The following is a 17,088-nucleotide window of genomic DNA, read 5'->3' as shown; positions in this document are numbered from 1 at the left end:
GATTTTTCCTGATTGTCTGATAACAAGGATGCAAAATCACAGGTTAAGACAAGAGAAATCAAAGAGTGAAGATGAAGTTGAAGTGCAATTATCAGAAACGATTTTTGATCAGATGGTTGGAAAAGAACAGGCGGAGGATGAGGCGGATATTTTTAGTTCAAGAAAATTGGCGGAGTTACAACAGAAAGATGTAGAAATAAAACAGATGTATCAGAAATCATACACGGAAGAGGAATCTGAGTGGATACCAGAGTGTTATTACCGTAAAAGTAATGTCTTGATGAGAAAATGGAGACCTTTACATATGCAGGCGGATGAAAAGTGGGCAGAGGTTCATCAAGTAGTATTGCCGGTAGGGTATTGGAAGGAGGTTTGCAAGTTGCACATGAGGTACCAGTGGAGGTCCTTTGGGAATAAGGAAAACTCAAGCTAAAATCCAGAAACATTTTTATTGGCCTGGACTACATAAAGATGTAGTTAAATTTTGTCAATCATGTCACACATGTCAAGTGATAGGGAAACCTCAAGCAGTGATATAACCAGTGCCCTCAATACCCATTCCAGCATTTGAGGAGCCTTTTACAAGGGTCCTAATTGATTGTGTAGGACCGCTTCCTAAAACACAAAAGTGAGAGTCAATATCTTTTGACTATAATGGATGTGTCTACTAGGTTTCCAGAGACCATTCCAGTACGTAATATTACAGCTAAAAGGATTGTGGAGGAGTTACTTAAATTCTTTACTAGATATAGACAACCCACATAAATACAATCGGATCAAGGATCAAATTTTACCTCAAGGTTATTCAAAGAAGTTATGGATAGCTTAGGAATAAAACAATTTAAATCAACTGGTACCATCCAGAATCGCAGGGAGCGTTAGAGAGGTGGCATCAGACATTAAAGACAATGTTGAGGGCTTATTGTCCAGATTATCCAGAGGATTGGGAAAAAGGAATTCCATTCGTACTGTTTGCAATTAGGGATGCACCTAATGAGTCAACCAAATTCAATCGTTTTGAACTAATTTTTGGTCATGAGGTAAGAGGACCACTTAAATTAAGGAAAAATTGGTGACTGAGAAATCGGAAAATTACGGGCACTATTCTCCCCCCCCTCCACCCCCCCCCCCATGCCGGGTGGGAGAATCGCCGGGGCAGCGTGGCACGATTTGCCCACCCCCCGGAAACCAGCAGCGCGCGATGCACACCGGGCCGCTCGGGGCTCCTTCACCGGGGTGGCCTCCGCTGGGGTCTGGCCCGCGATCGGGGCCCATCGATTGGCGGGCTGGCCTCTCCCCCCCCGGGCCTACCTCCTTCCGTGCGCGGCCCCAGAACACCGGCGCCATGTTGGTAAGGGGCCGGCGTGCGTAAGACGTTCCCTGCGCATGCGCAGGATTGGGCTGCCCCAACTGCGCATGCACACATTTGGCGCTGCGTAAGGACGCTGGTGTGGCATGAACCACTCCAGCGCCATGATGGCCCCCTGTGGGGCCCAGAATAGGTCGTGCCCGGGCCCTGTTTGCGCCGTTGTGAAACACGACGGCGTTCACAACGGCGCGAACACTTGGCCTCCATATTGGAGAATCGCCCCTTACATTATTGGATTCCGAGTCAAATTTTAGGGAATGATTAATTGGCTAGACAAGATCTAAAAGTGGCACAAAATGTGATGAAACGGGTAGAGGACAAGAAATCCAAAGTTCATAGTTTTGCCTATGGAGATAAAGTCTTAGTATTGTGACCAGTGGTAGGTAAACCTTTAAAAGCAAGGTTTTGTGGGCCTTATCAGATTGAAAGGAAATTAAGTGAGGTGAATTATGTGGTAAAAACGCCAGATAGAGTGAAAAATCATTAAGTGTGTCATGTGAATATGCTTAAAAGGTACTTTGAAAGGGAAGGAGAGAAAAAGGAGCAGGTTTTAATGATTCTAACTCAAAGTGATGAACCAAATCAAGATGACTTGGAATTTGACATACCTCAAATTAAATTGGAAAACGAGGATGTTCTTAAAAATTGGGATAACTTGTTGAGTTAACTTCCAGAGGAAAAAAAAACTGACCTGAAAGAGTTATTGATATTACATGGGCAATTTTGTGGAGATAAATTGGGAAATACTACAATGGCTATACATGATCTGGATGTGGGAAATGCTATTCCAATCAAACAACATCCATATAGACAAAACCCTTTAAAATTGGCACAGGTTAACAAAGGGATTGAGAGTATGCTTAAAAATGGCATAATTGAAGTGGGTTGCAGCCAATGGAGCTCACCCATCGTGATGGTACCTAAACCAGATGGTACCCAACGGTTGTGTGTGGACTATAGAAAGGTTAAGAACGAACTCTTATCTTATCCCACTTTGGAGGATTGCATTGAGAAAGTGGGACAATCAGCTTTTATTTCCAAACTGGGTTTACTTAAAGGTTACTGGCAGGTACCTTTATCCGAAAAGGCAAAGGAGATTTCAGCTTTTGTGACTCCAGATGGTATATACCAATTCAAAGTTATGCCATTGACTTGAAAAACGCCCCAGCCACATTTCAACGGTTAACTAACAAAGTTGTTTCAGGATTACCCAATTATGCGGTATACATCAACGATCTGGTAATTTTCAGCCAGACGTGAAAAGAACAGTTAAAACATCTGATGGAGTTTTTTGATCGACTTCAGGAGGCGGGTTTGGTGATTGGCCAAAAGTGAATTTGAAATAGTCCAAGTCACTTTCCTTGGCCATACAAATGGACAGGCTCGAATGGTCACATGGGATGTGAAGACAACACTTATTGAGGAGTTTCCGATACCATCAAGACAAAGGGAAATAATGTGATTTCTTGGCATGAGTGGATTTGATCGAACATTTGTGCAAAAGTTTTGTGGAGTGATTGCTCCACTGATGAACTTGCTGAAGAAACGTTGAAAATTTCAATGGACAGCGGACTTTCAACAGGCATTTGACTGCCTGAAAGCTGTGATAACAAAGGCTCATGAGTTGGAGAATTACAAGGGAGTCTGTGATCAGATTGAACTAAAGTATCTGACTTTAAAGAGAAATGCCGAGGCATAGAGAAATGGATGGATCGTGTAGAGACCTTTTTGTTCAAAGAGACTGTCAATCGAGAAGAATTCCAGTTGGAGGAAAAAGGGAAAAAAATGGACTATATTATCATACTCATTTGCGTGTGTTGTCTTTTGAATCAAAAAAGTATATTTACTGTGTGCATTTCTTAAAGAATAGTGAAAAGGTGAAAAATGAAACCATCTTGAAGTTGATGGGTTTTTTTTTCTTGGGGGGAGGTGTCATGAGAATGTCGCTTGAAGAAATGTTGGCTGCTCATATTAGTGCAGTGATGTCAGAGTGTGGGTGGAGCTGGGCTGTCTGTCAGCTTTTTACTTTTGTTTTAGGCTGTTTGCTGCAGGGTGTGTATTAGTTTCGTTTTCAGTATTGGAGCTGAAGCCACACAAAGCAGGTGTACTGCTGTTCTCTCTGCCATGAAAAGATTATCTCTTGATCATTTGGTGAATTCAGAATTATAAATGTTCGCCGTAGTGAATGTAAACCTAACGTGCTTCTGTTAAAAGGTGTTTCTTTTGTCTTCTGGATGTTGTTTGGGAAGTTATTCAGGTTTACTTGGTGTTGTATTCTTTGGGGGTTGTATCTGAATTGATGGTTGCTAAGATGTTCACTGTATGTTTTAAAAGGGTTAACTTAAGTTCATAGACTAAACATTGTTTTGCTTCAAAAAATACCTTTCCATTTCTGCTGTACCACACCTGTAGAGTGGATCGTGTGCTCCCCATACCACAATCTATTAAAAGTTGTGGGTGAGGTGAACTCCATGATACACTTTGGGGTTCTCCACATCCTGGTCCATAACAATAGGGCTTCCATGATGGCACGGATGCACCTATCCACCGAGGCCTGTGTGGTCCCGGACAGGTTCCCACTTTGCCCCTGGAAGAGCCCTGTGCCATAGAGGTTCAGGGTGACCATCACCTTGATGGCTACCGGGGTAGGGTGTCCTGCCCCATACCCCCACGGTGCCAGGTGTGCCATCATCTGGCAGACATGTCGCACTGTCGCTCTGCACAGTCGGAGTCTTCGATGGCATGAGTGGCCAGCAGGTCCTCAAAAGACAATAGCTGCCAGTACACACATGTCCTCATGTGGCACCTCCTTGGCCTGTTGGATGGCTCGCTCTCCATCTTGGGCAGCTGCCACCTGGCGCTCTGCGGCATGCTCCATTGCTGCAGCTTCCCCCTCCTCCTCGAGCAGCTCCAGCCCGTACAGCAGCAGGGCATCCTAAGGGCTGCAGCGACCAGCAAGAAGGACAACATTGCTGGTTGAATTCCAATATCCATTGTCTGCAGGGGGTGAAATGCTGACATAAGACCATAAGACATAGGAGCGGAAGTAAGGCCATTCGGCCCATCGAGTCCACTCCACCATTCAATCATGGCTGATTTCAACTCCATTTACCCGCTCTCTCTCCATAGCCCTTAATTCCTCGAGAAATCAAGCATTTATCAACTTCTGACTTAAAGACACTCAACATCCCGGCCTCCACCGCCCTCTATGGCAATGAATTCCACAGACCCACCACTCTGGCTGAAGAAATTTCTCCTCATCTCTGTTCTAAAGTGACTCCCTTTTATTCTAAGGCTGTGCCCCCGGGTCCTAGTCTTCCCTGCTAATGGAAACAACCTCTCTACGTCCACCCTATCTAAGCCATTCATTATCTTGTAAGTTTCTATTAGATCTCCCCTCAACCTCCTAAACGCCAATGAATATAATCCCAGGATCCTCAGACGTTCATCGTATGTTAGGCCTACCATTCCTGGGATCATCCGTGAGAATCTCCGCTGGACCCGCTCCAGTGCCAGTATGTCCTTCCTGAGGTGTGGGGCCCAAAATTGCTCACAGTATTCTAAATGGGGCCTAACTAATGCTTTATAAAGCTTCAGAAGCAGATCCCTGCTTTTATATTCCAAGCCTGTTTATATTCCAAGACATGTTAGCATTGCGCATACCCCCATGCGCAATCAGGTCCACCGGGCTATTTGGTGGCCCTGGTTGGCACTGCAGGCTCTGTCCCCGCATGTCCCTCCTTGCCCCCCCCCCAATCCCTGCACCCTGGCGGACATCCCTGATGCCAGGGGTATCGTCGGCTGCCACTGCTCCTGCCAGGGGTATCGACCACGGATCCACCACAGCCCCCATAGGGGAAACTGTGGGTGCTACCCCGGATGGGCCGCCGCCGAGTGCGGCCATGTTGGAGGGGAGGGGTTGCAGAGGGTGGGGCCCGGGTCTGGGGGCACGCATACGACCTGTGTCACTCTGCAGAACGAGGGTCCGAGATGCGTGGTCAGTGGGATGCACTGGCGCGTAGACCCATGCCCCCAAACCCCTTAGGGGGTCATCCTGGCCAGTTGGCCTGTGCCCCCGTCACCCCACCCCCCTCCCCCGGCGCTGGCAGCCCTCCCCCCCACCTCGGCCAGTGTCCGGCCAAGCAGCCCACTATTGCTCTTCTCGGTGTCCAACCTCCTCTCACTTCCTCATCAGTCACGAAAGCCATTTCCACGATTTCCACGCCGTTGGGAATGGAACCACACACACGGGAGGTTTTAAGCTAGTATGGCAGAGGGGTGGGTACCGGAGCAATAGGTCAGAAGGTGAAAAAATTGAGAGAGAACTAGGAAATAGGGCCAGTATTGCTGTGAGGAAGGGCAGACAGGGAGGTGTTGCTGAAAACAGCGGAACTGGTGGCCTGAAGTGCATATGTTTTAACACACGAAGTATAACAGGTAAGGCAGATGAACTTAGAGCTTGGATTAGTACTTGGAATATGGGGCGAATTTCTCCGGTATCGGTGCGATGTCCGCCGACTGGCGCCCAAAATGGCGCAAATCAGTCGGGCATCGCGCCGCACCAAAGGTGCGGAATGCTCCGCATCTTTGGGGGCCGAGCCCCAACCTTAAGGGGCTAGACCCGCGCCGGATGAATTTCTGCCCCGCCAGCTGGCGGAAAATGCCTTTGGTGCCCCGCCAGCTGGCGCGGAAATGACATCTCCGGGCGGCGCATGCGCAGGAGTGTTAGCGGCTGCTGACGGCATTCCCGCGCATGCGCAGTGGAGGGAGTCTCTTCCGCCTCCGCCATGATGGAGACCGTGGCGAAGGCGGAAGGGAAAGAGTGCCCCCACGGCACAGGCCCGCCCGCGGATTGGTGGGCCCCGAACGCGGGCCAGGCCACCGTGGCGGCACCCCCCGGGGCCAGATCTCCCCGCGCCCCCCCCAGGATCCCGGAGCCCGCCCCCGCCGCCTTGTCCCGCCGGTAAGGTAGGTGGTTTAATCTACGCCGGCGGGACAGGCATTTTAGCGGCGGGACTTCGGCCCAACCGGGCCGGAGAATCGCGGGGGAGGGCCCGCCAACTGGCGCGGCACGATTCCCGCCCCCGCCGAATATCTGGTGCCGGAGAATTCGGCAACCGGCGGGGGCGGGATTCACGCCAGCCCCCGGCGATTCTCCGACCCGGCGGCGGGTCGGAGGATCTCGCCCATGATGTTGTTGCCATTACAGAGACCTGGTTGAGGGAAGGACAGGATTGGCAGATAAACGTTCCAGGATTTAATTGTTTCAGGCGGGATAGAGGGGGATGTAAAAGGGGTGGAGGAATTGTGCTACTGGTTAGGGCGAATATCACAGCTGTACTGCGGGAGGACACCTCAGAGGGCAGCGACACTAAATGGGATGAGATCAGGAATACGAAGGATGCAGTCACAATGTTGGGGGTTTACTACAGGCCTCCCAACAGCCAGCGGGAGACAGAGGGACAGATCGGTGGACTGATTTTGGAAAGGAGTAAAAGCAACAGGGTTGTTGTGATGGGAGGCTTTAACTTCCCCAATATTGACTGGGACTCACTTAGTGCCAGGGGCTTGGACGGGGTGGAGTTTGTAAGAAGCATCCAGGAGGGCTTCTTAAAACAATATGTAGAACGTCCAACGAGGGAAGGAGCTGTACTGGACCTGGTATTGAGGAATGAGCCCGGACAGGTGATAGAAGTTTCAGTAGGGGAGCATTTCAGGAACAGTGACCACAATTCAGTAAGTTTTAAAGTGCTGGTGGACAAGGATAAGAGTGGTCCTCGGGTGAATATACTAAATTAGGGGAAGGCTAATTATAACAATATTAGGCGGGAACTGAAGAACCTGGATTGGGAGCGGATGTTTGAAGGTAAATCAACATGGGACATGTGGGAGGCTTTCAAATGTCAGTTGAAAGGAATTCAGGACCGGTGTGTTCCTGTGAGGTAGAAGGATAAATATGGCAAATTTCAGGAACCTTGGATAACGAGAGATATTATAGGCCTTGTCAAAAAGAAAAATGAGGCATTTGTCAGGGCTAGAAGGCTGGGAACAGACAAAGCCGGTGTGGAATATAAGGAAAGTAGGAAGGAACTTAAGCAAGGAGTCAGGAGGGCTAAAAGGTGTCACGAAAAGTCATTGGCAAATAGGGTTGAGGAAAATTCCAAGACTTTTTACACGTACAAAAAAAGCAAGAGAGTAGCCAAGGAAAGGGTTGGCCTACTGAAGGACAGGCGAGGGAATCTATGTGTGGAGAGGAAATGGGCGAGGTACTAAATGAATACTTTGCATCAGTATTCACCAAAGAGAAGGGATTGGTGGATATTGAGTCTGGAGAAGGGTGTGTAGATAGCCTGGGTCACATTGAGATCCAAAACGACGAGGTATTGGGCGTCTTGAAAAATATTAAGTTGGATAAGTCCCCAGGGCCTGATGGGATTTACCCCAGAATAATGAAGGAGGCAAGAGAGGAAATTGCTGAAGCCTTGACAGAAATCTTTGGATCCTCACTGTCTTCAGGTGATGGCCCTGAGGACTGGAGAATAGCCAATGTTGTTTCTTTGTTTAAGAAGGGTAGCAAGGATAATCCAGGGAACTACAGGCCGGTGAGCCTTATGTCAGTGGGAGGGAAATTACTGGAGAGAATTCTTCGAGACAGGATCTACTCCCATTTGGAAGCAAATGGACGTATTAGTGAGAGGCAGCATGGTTTTGTGAAGGGGAGATCGTGTCTCATTAACATGATAGTTTTTCGAGGAGGTCACAAAGATGATTGATGCAGGTAGGGCAGTGGATGTTGTCTACATGGACTTCAGTAAGGCCTTTGACAAGGTCCCTCATGGCAGACTGGTACAAAAGGTGAAGTCACATGGGATCAGAGGTGAGCTAGCAAGATAGATACAGAAATGGCTAGGTCATAGAAGGCAGAGAGTAGCAATGGAAGGGTGCTTTTCTGATTGGAAGGCTGTGACTTTGCTGTTTGTAGTATATATGAATGGTTTGGAGGAAAATGTAACTGGTCTGATTAGCAAGTTTGCGGACGACAAAGGTTGGTGGAATTACGGATAGCGATGAGGACTGTCAGAGGATACAGCAGGATTTAGATCGTTTGGAGACTTGGGCGCAGAGATGGCAAATGGAGTTTAATCCGGAAAAATGCGAGGTAATGCATTTTGGAAGGTCTAATACAGGTAGGGAATATACAGTGTATGGTAGAACCCTCAAGAGTATTGAGTCAGAGAGTTCTAGGTGTACAGGTCCACAGGTCACTGAAAGGGGCAACACAATTGGAGAAGTCGATTTCGGCGGGAGAACAGCTGGTGAGTCAGTTTCAGCGGGAGCAGTGCGGAAGTGGCTGCTGGGAGGTAAGTCTGTCCTTTAAAAGCACTTGTCTTTGCAGGGGCAGGCCAGTCGATTTCGGCGGGAGAACAGCTGGTGAGTCAGTTTCAGCGGGAGCAGTGCGGAAGTGGCTGCTGGGAGGTAAGTCTGTCCTTGTCCTGTCCACTTGTCTTTGCAGGGGCAGGCCAAGTCGATTTTGGCGGGAGTGGAGCTGGCTGGTTAGTCAATTTCAGCAGGAGCTGAGAATTTTTTTTTAAAAATTAGTGTTTTAGGCGGGAACAGGAAGTCGACCCGCGGACGTCGGGGAAGACCCTCACCAATAAATTCTGGTGGAGAGGAAACCCATTGGTCTGAGGTAAGTACCATATTTTATTATATTATTATTATTTTTTATAAAAAATGTAATTTAGTTGTTAGCCAGGTCTTGGTAGAAAGTTAGAGGAATGGCAGGGAAGGGAGTGCAATGTTCCTCCTGCAGGATGTTTGAGGTGAGGGATGCAGTTAGTGTCCCTGCTGATTTTACCTGCAGGAAGTGCTGCCATCTCCAGCTCCTCCAAGACCGAATTAGGGAACTGGAGCTGGAGTTGGAAGAACTTCGGATCATTCGGGAGGCAGAAGGGGTCATAGATAGCAGCTTCAGGGAATTAGTTACACCAAAGATTGGAGATAGGTGGGTAACTGTAAGAGGGACTGGGAAAAAGCAGTCAGTGCAGGGATCCCCTGCGGTCGTTACCCTGAGAAACAAATATACCGCTTTGGATACTTGTGGGGGGGGGGACTTACCAGGGGTAAGCCATGGGGTACGGGCCTCTGGCACGGAGTCTGTCCCTATTGCTCAAAAGGGAAGGGGGGAGAGGAGCAGAGCATTAGTAATTGGGGACTCTATAGTCAGGGGCACAGATAGGAGATTTTGTGGGAGCGTGAGAGACTCACGTTTGGTATGTTGCCTCCCAGGTTCAAGGGTACGTGGTGTCTCGGATCGTGTTTTCCGGGTCCTTAGGGGGGAGGGGGAGCAGCCCCAAGTCGTGGTCCACATTGGCACTAACGACATAGGTAGGAAAGGGGACAAGGATGTCAGGCAGGCTTTCAGGGAGCTAGGATGGAAGCTCAGAACTAGAACAAACAGAGTTGTTATCTCTGGGTTGTTGACCGTGCCACGTGATAGTGAGATGAGGAATAGGGAGAGAGAGCATTTAAACACGTGGCTACAGGGATGGTGCAGGCGGGAGGGATTCAGATTTCTGGATAACTGGGGCTCTTTCTGGGGAAGGTGGGACCTCTACAGGCAGGATGGTCTACATCTGAACCTGAGGGGCACAAATATCCTGGGGGGGAGATTTGTTAGTGCTCTTTGGGGGGTTTAAACTAATGCAGCAGGGGCATGGGAACCTGGATTGTAGTTTTAGGGTAAGGGAGAATGAGAGTATAGAGATCAGGAGCACAGATTTGACGTCGCAGCAGGGGGCCAGTGTTCAGGTAGGTGGTTTGAAGTGTGTCTACTTCAATGCCAGGAGTATACAAAACAAGGTAGGGGAACTGGCAGCATGGGTTGGTACCTGGGACTTCGATGTTGTGGCCATTTCGGAGACATGGATAGAGCAGGGACAGGAATGGATGTTGCAGGTTCCGGGGTTTAGGTGTTTTAGTAAGCTCAGAGAAGGAGGCAAAAGAGGAGGAGGTGTGGCGCTACTAGTCAAGAGCAATATTACGGTGGCGGAGAGGATGCTAGATCGGGACTCTTCTTCCGAGGTAGTATGGGCTGAAGTTAGAAACAGGAAAGGAGAGGTCACCCTGTTGGGAGTTTTTTATAGGCCTCCTAATAGTTCTAGAGATGTAGAGGAAAGGATGGCGAAGATGATTCTGGATAAGAGCGAAAGTAACAGGGTCGTTATCATGGGAGACTTTAACTTTCCAAATATTGACTGGAAAAGATATAGTTCGAGTACAATAGATGGGTCGTTTTTTGTACAGTGTGTGCAGGAGGGTTTCCTGAAACAATATGTTGACAGGCCAACAAGAGGCGAGGCCACGTTGGATTTGGTTTTGGGTAATGAACCAGGCCAGGTGTTGGATTTGGAGGTAGGAGAGTACTTTGGGGACAGTGACCACAATTCGGTGACGTTTACGTTAATGATGGAAAGGGATAAGTATACACCGCAGGGCAAGAGTTATAGCTGGGGGAAGGGCAATTATGATGCCATTAGACGTGACTTGGGGGGGATAAGGTGGAGAAGTAGGCTGCAAATATGGGCACACTGGATAAGTGGGGCTTGTTCAAGGATCAGCTACTGCGTGTTCTTGATAAGTATGTACCGGTCAGGCAGGGAGGAAGGCGTCGAGCGAGGGAACCGTGGTTTACCAAGGAAGTGGAATCTCTTGTTAAGAGGAAGAAGGAGGCCTATGTGAAGATGAGGTGTGAAGTTTCAGTTGGGGCGATGGATAGTTACAAGGTAGCGAGGAACGATCTAAAGAGAGAGCTAAGACGAGCAAGGAGGGGACATGAGAAGTATTTGGCAGGAAGGATCAAGGAAAACCCAAAAGCTTTCTATAGGTATGTCAGGAATAAGCGAATGACTAGGGAAAGAGTAGGACCAGTCAAGGACAGGGATGGGAAATTGTGTGTGGAGTCTGAAGAGATAGGCGAGATACTAAATGAATATTTTTCGTCAGTATTCACTCAGGAAAAAGATAATGTTGTGGAGGAGAATGCTGAGCCCCAGGCTAATAGAATAGATGGCATTGAGGTACGTAGGGAAGAGGTGTTGGCAATTCTGGACAGGCTGAAAATAGATAAGTCCCCGGGACCTGATGGGATTTATCCTAGGATCCTCTGGGAGGCCAGGGAAGAGATTGCTGGACCTTTGGCTTTGATTTTTATGTCATCATTGGCTACAGGAATAGTGCCAGAGGACTGGAGGACAGCAAATGTGGTCCCTTTGTTCAAAAAGGGGAGCAGAGACAACCCCGGCAACTGTAGACCGGTGAGCCTCACGTCTGTAGTGGGTAAAGTCTTGGAGGGGATTATAAGAGACAAGATTTATCATCATCTAGATAGGAATAATGTGATCAGGGATAGTCAGCATGGCTTTGTGAAGGGTAGGTCATGCCTCACAAACCTTATCAAGTTCTTTGAGAAGGTGACTGAACAGGTAGATGAGGGTAGAGCAGTTGATGTGGTGTATATGGATTTCAGCAAAGCGTTTGATAAGGTTCCCCACGGTAGGCTATTGCAGAAAATACGGAGGCTGGGGATTGAGGGTGATTTAGAGATGTGGATCAGAAATTGGCTAGCTGAAAGAAGACAGAGGGTGGTGGTTGATGGGAAATGTTCGGAATGGAGTACAGTCACAAGTGGAGTACCACAAGGATCTGTTCTGGGGCCGTTGCTGTTTGTCATTTTTATCAATGACCTAGAGGAAGGCGCAGAAGGGTGGGTGAGTAAATTTGCAGACGATACTAAAGTCGGTGGTGTTGTCGATAGTGTGGAAGGATGTAGCAGGTTACAGAGGGATATAGATAAGCTGCAGAGCTGGGCTGAGAGGTGGCAAATGGAGTTTAATGTAGAGAAGTGTGAGGTGATTCACTTTGGAAGGAATAACAGGAATGCGGAATATTTGGCTAATGGTAAAGTTCTTGAAAGTGTGGATGAGCAGAGGGATCTAGGTGTCCATGTACATAGATCCCTGAAAGTTGCCACCCAGGTTGATAGGGTTGTGAAGAAGGCCGATGGAGTGTTGGCCTTTATTGGTAGAGGGATTGAGTTCCGGAGTCGGGAGGTCATGTTGCAGCTGTGTAGAACTCTGGTACGGCCGCATTTGGAGTATTGCGTACAGTTCTGGTCACCGCATTATAGGAAGGACGTGGAGGATTTGGAGCGGATGCAGAGGAGATTTACCAGGATGTTGCCTGGTATGGAGGGAAAATCTTATGAGGAAAGGCTGATGGACTTGAGGTTGTTTTCGTTGGAGAGAAGAAGGTTAAGAGGAGACTTAATAGAGGCATACAAAATGATCAGGGGGTTGGATAGGGTGGACAGTGAGAGCCTTCTCCCGCGGATGGAAATGGCTGGCACGAGGGGACATAACTTTAAACTGAGGGGTAATAGATATAGGACAGAGGTCAGAGGTAGGTTCTTTACGCAAAGAGTAGTGAGGCCGTGGAATGCCCTACCTGCAACAGTAGTGAACTCGCCAACATTGAGGGCATTTAAAAGTTTATTGGATAAACATATGGATGATAATGGCATAGTGTAGGTTAGATGGCTTTTGTTTCGGTGCAACATCGTGGGCCGAAGGGCCTGTACTGCGCTGTATTGTTCTATGTTCTATGTTCTAAGGTAGTCAAGCAGGCATACGGCATGCTTGCCTTCATTGGCCGGGACATTGAGTATAAAAATTGGCACGTCATGTTGCAGCTGTATAGAACCTTAGTTAGGCCACACTTGGAGTATAGTGTTCAATTCTGGTCACCACACTACCAGAAGGATGTGGAGGCTTTAGAGAGGATGCAGAAGAGATTTACCAGGACGTTGTCTGGTATGGAGGGTATTAGTTGTGAGGAGGGATTGAATAAACTCGGTTTGTTCTCAGTGGAACGAAAGGAAGCTGAGGGGCGACGTGATAGAGATCTACAAAATTATGGGGGGCATCGACAGAGTGGATAGTCAGAGACATTTTCCCAGGATAGAGGGGTCAATTACTCGGGGGCATAGGTTTAAGGTGCGAGTGGCAAGGTTTAGAGGGGATGTACGAGGCAAGCTTTTTACACAGAGGGTAGTGGGTGCCTGGACCTCACTGCCAGAGGAGGTGGTGGAAGCAGGGATGATAGTGACGTTTAAGGGTCATCTTGACAAATACATGAATAGGATGGGAATAGAGGGACATGGACCCCGGAAATGAAGAAGATTTTAGTTTCGATAGGCAGCATGGTCGGTGCAGACTTGGAGGGCCGAAGGGCCTGTTCCTGTGCTGTACTTTTTTTTGTTCTTCTTTGTTCTTTGAATTCGGCGCATTGAAGGAGGAAAATGGCAGAGGCCCTGGATTATACTGGGTCTGGCCCGCGAATGATATGCAAACGGTGTTTACTGTTCGTGCATTCCGGTGTGCATTGGCGCCGCTGTCGAGGTAACGGAGAATCGCAATTTGGCATCAAATCGGCGCCCATAGCAATTTTGGCGTCGGAACCTATTCTCCGCCCAATCGCGTTTCACGATTTCAGTGTGGCCAAATGGTGAATCCCGCCCTCTACCTTTTTGTTGTCGCTTGGCCGTTGTGGTTGTCACACCAGTTTCGTTTTCTATTTTTTTAATATTGATCCTCTTTTCCTCTGGGGTCACCTTTCAACGGATTTTCTGACTTTTTGGGGGAGTGGGGAGGGGTATAATAACCTGCATGTGGTTCATCCAGCTGGGCATGATTGTTTCGTTTTCTTGATTGGACCAGGAATTAACCAGCATTTGTAAAATAAGTTGTCCTCTTTCGTCGCCAAAAGGAGTAAGGATCCAGTCATTTGCAACCAACGAGAAAATGCTGGAAAATCTCAGCAAGTCTGTCACAATCTGTAGGGAGGTAAATGAGCTTATGTTTTGAGTCCAAAAGACCCTTCTGGAGAATTTCTCTGCTGAGATTTTCCAGCATTTTCTCTTTGTTTCAGATTCCAGCATCCGCAGTAATTTGCATTTATCCAGTAATGTGCAATTGGGCCCTATGTATGTGCCACTGTTCGCTGAATAAACGTCTTCCTGTGAACATGTCAGATGCCCCTTGTCGTTACTATACCTATGTTAAAAGATGTCTCACACCAGGCGTCTACCTAGAGGAAGCCAACACCACCCCCACCCCCACCCCCACATAGAAAAGCCCTTTAGCTATCGGCGAGAGGTGACAGGGACAGGACTGTAAGATCAGACCAACACGTAGGTGGTGCACTTCAGTCATCTCGCTCTTGGAATAGGAACAGGAGAGCGTTTCAGCAGCTTTCCTCACGGCTGAGCAGCCCTCTTCAGGATCCACTGTGCTCACCCCGCATGGAGAAAGGGCTAGAAAAGGTGCCCTATAAATAGTTTATTACATCCCCAACCCGACTGGAAAACCAAATCCAGCAGGCTGATCTAGCCGTGGTCAGAAAATCAAAGTATTTTAAAATAAATTTAGAGTTCCCGATTCATTTGTTCCAATTAAGGGGCAATTTAGCATGGCCAACCCACCTACCCAGCACATCTTTGGTAGGTGGGTAGGTGGATTGGCCACACCAAGTTGCCCCTTAATTGGAAATTGTTTTTAAAAAGTCCGGAAGGCTGTAACGTGCCTAATCCGATGATGAGGTGCTGTTCCCCAAGTTTGCGCTGGGCTTCACAGGGACATTGCAGCAAGCCAAGGACAGACATGTGGACGTGAGAGCAGGACAGTGAGCTGAAATGGCAATGACAGGAAGGTCTGGGTCCTGCTTGCGAACGGACCAGAGGCGTTCTGTATAGCGGTCACCCAGTCCCCAACCTGGGGAGCCACCTTTCATCTAAGACTGACATCGATGAGGAGATCCAACATTGTATCCCAGTCCACGAGTGCCTCTTTTGGACACCTAATGATAAATGTTTGCTGACACACAGATCCTCTTGTACAAGGCAGTCATTCTCCCAACTCTTCTGTATGGCTCAGAATCTTGGACTACATACAGACTCCACCTCAAGGCCATGGAGAGGTGCCATCAATGCTTTTGAGATGGGTTCTTCACACCAGCTGGGAGAACAGGCATGCGAACATTAGTGTTCTTCAAGGAGTCATGAGCACCAGCATCAAGGCCATGATCATCCAAAACCAACTCCACTGGGCCGGCCACTTGATGTCAGAGTCCCGACTGCCAAAGCAAATCTTCTTTGCCCAGCTCAAGGAAGGCTCCCGAGCAAAAGAAGGACGAGGGAAGGTCTTCTAAGACACCCTGAAGGCTTACCTCAAGAAATGCAACATAGACATCAACATCTGCATCTGAAGAGATCTTCTTAGAGGAATCTCCCGATTGAAGGTCAATTCTTCGAGAACTTCCGATGGCAAGAGGAGGCCCAGAAAAGGAGCCCGAGAAAGGAACACCGACAATATGGAATCCAAGGTCAAACCTTCCTTCTGGAATCATCTGCCAAATGTGCAGTTGAAGATGGAGCTCTCGGATCGGGCTCATCAGCTACACATGGACACACAGAACCATGACGAGAAACATAGAGCTTCTTAGATGGATATTTATACTGATTAGCGAGTAATGGCAGAAGAAGAAATCTCATACTGGCTATTAAACAAAGTGGTCAGAATAGGTTATTTTAGCATAATTGCATTTAATATTTACATTTTTCCGGAGCAACATTCATCCATTTTCTGAACTGGGCCAAATAATACTGCAAATTAAAATGGGAAAAACAATCTTGCCACCAGAACTGGATAACAATCTTTGCAGTAATGATAACGGCAGAAATTGTCCGGCCATTCCCGCCGGTGGGGTCTTCTGATCCTGCCAACAGTGACTCCCCGGCACAGGTTCCCTGCAATAGAGGGTGTGAATAGGAAAACAGGACCGGAAGTGTCCACCATTGGTCAATGGCGGGTGGGCGGCCTCCTCCACCCCGAAACATACTGCGGGGGGAAGGGGGGCAGGTAACATCCCACCCAACTGCTGGCTGTACATAATGGTGGCTGGCAGCAAGCTCCGCTGTACATGGCAAAGGGATACATGCAAATACTTAAGTTATAAAATTATCTGTGCGGGATGACAGAACCAAATTTGGCTTTTAGTTTTATACAATACCGTCACTGTATCGGGAAATTAGCTGCTTCCCCATAACAGAACAGTGAGAGTTGACTGATATTCGAATAAGGCAAATATATATATAATATATAATATATAATAAATCAGGTAATAAGGAAAAGGAGGTAAATATAGGCATCATAGTAGCACAGTGGTTAGCATAGTTGCTTCACGGCTCAGGGTCCCAGGTTCGATTTCCGGGTTGGGTCACTGTCTGTGTGGAGTCTGCACGCTCTCCCGTGTGTGCTTGGGTTTCCTCCGAGTGCTCCGGTTTCCTTCCACAGTCCAAATATGTGCAGGCTAGGTGGATTGGCCATGATAAATTATCTTTAGTGTCCAAAAAGGTTTGGTTGGGTTACTGGGATACGGGGATAGGGTGGAAGAAGGGTGCTCTTTCCAAGGCCGGTGCAGACTCGATGGGCTGAATGGCCTCCTTCTGCACTGTAAATTCTATGATAACATAATATTCCAAAGTATTATTTTGCTACACGTGGACTCTATTGACAGGAGGCAAAGCAGAATTTTGCAGCAATTACTGCACAGGTCAAAATGCTGATTTCATGGCCATCTTGCTAGTTATTACTAACAATCAA

The 17,088-nt window shown here is 48.0% G+C and overlaps 1 protein-coding gene across 1 annotated transcript in view; it reads right to left on the bottom strand.

Moving 5' to 3' along the window:
• The window catches only part of LOC140428900 (protein-glutamine gamma-glutamyltransferase 2-like), a 126,141-nt gene that overhangs the window by 49,009 nt on the left and 60,044 nt on the right, over positions 1-17,088 (bottom strand). The window lies entirely within an intron of this gene.

Source organism: Scyliorhinus torazame, chromosome 8 (assembly GCF_047496885.1).
Source record: "Scyliorhinus torazame isolate Kashiwa2021f chromosome 8, sScyTor2.1, whole genome shotgun sequence".
Lineage (NCBI taxonomy): Eukaryota > Metazoa > Chordata > Chondrichthyes > Carcharhiniformes > Scyliorhinidae > Scyliorhinus > Scyliorhinus torazame.
Note: the sequence above shows the minus strand (reverse complement) of the source record. Positions and strands in the feature narration are given on the sequence as shown.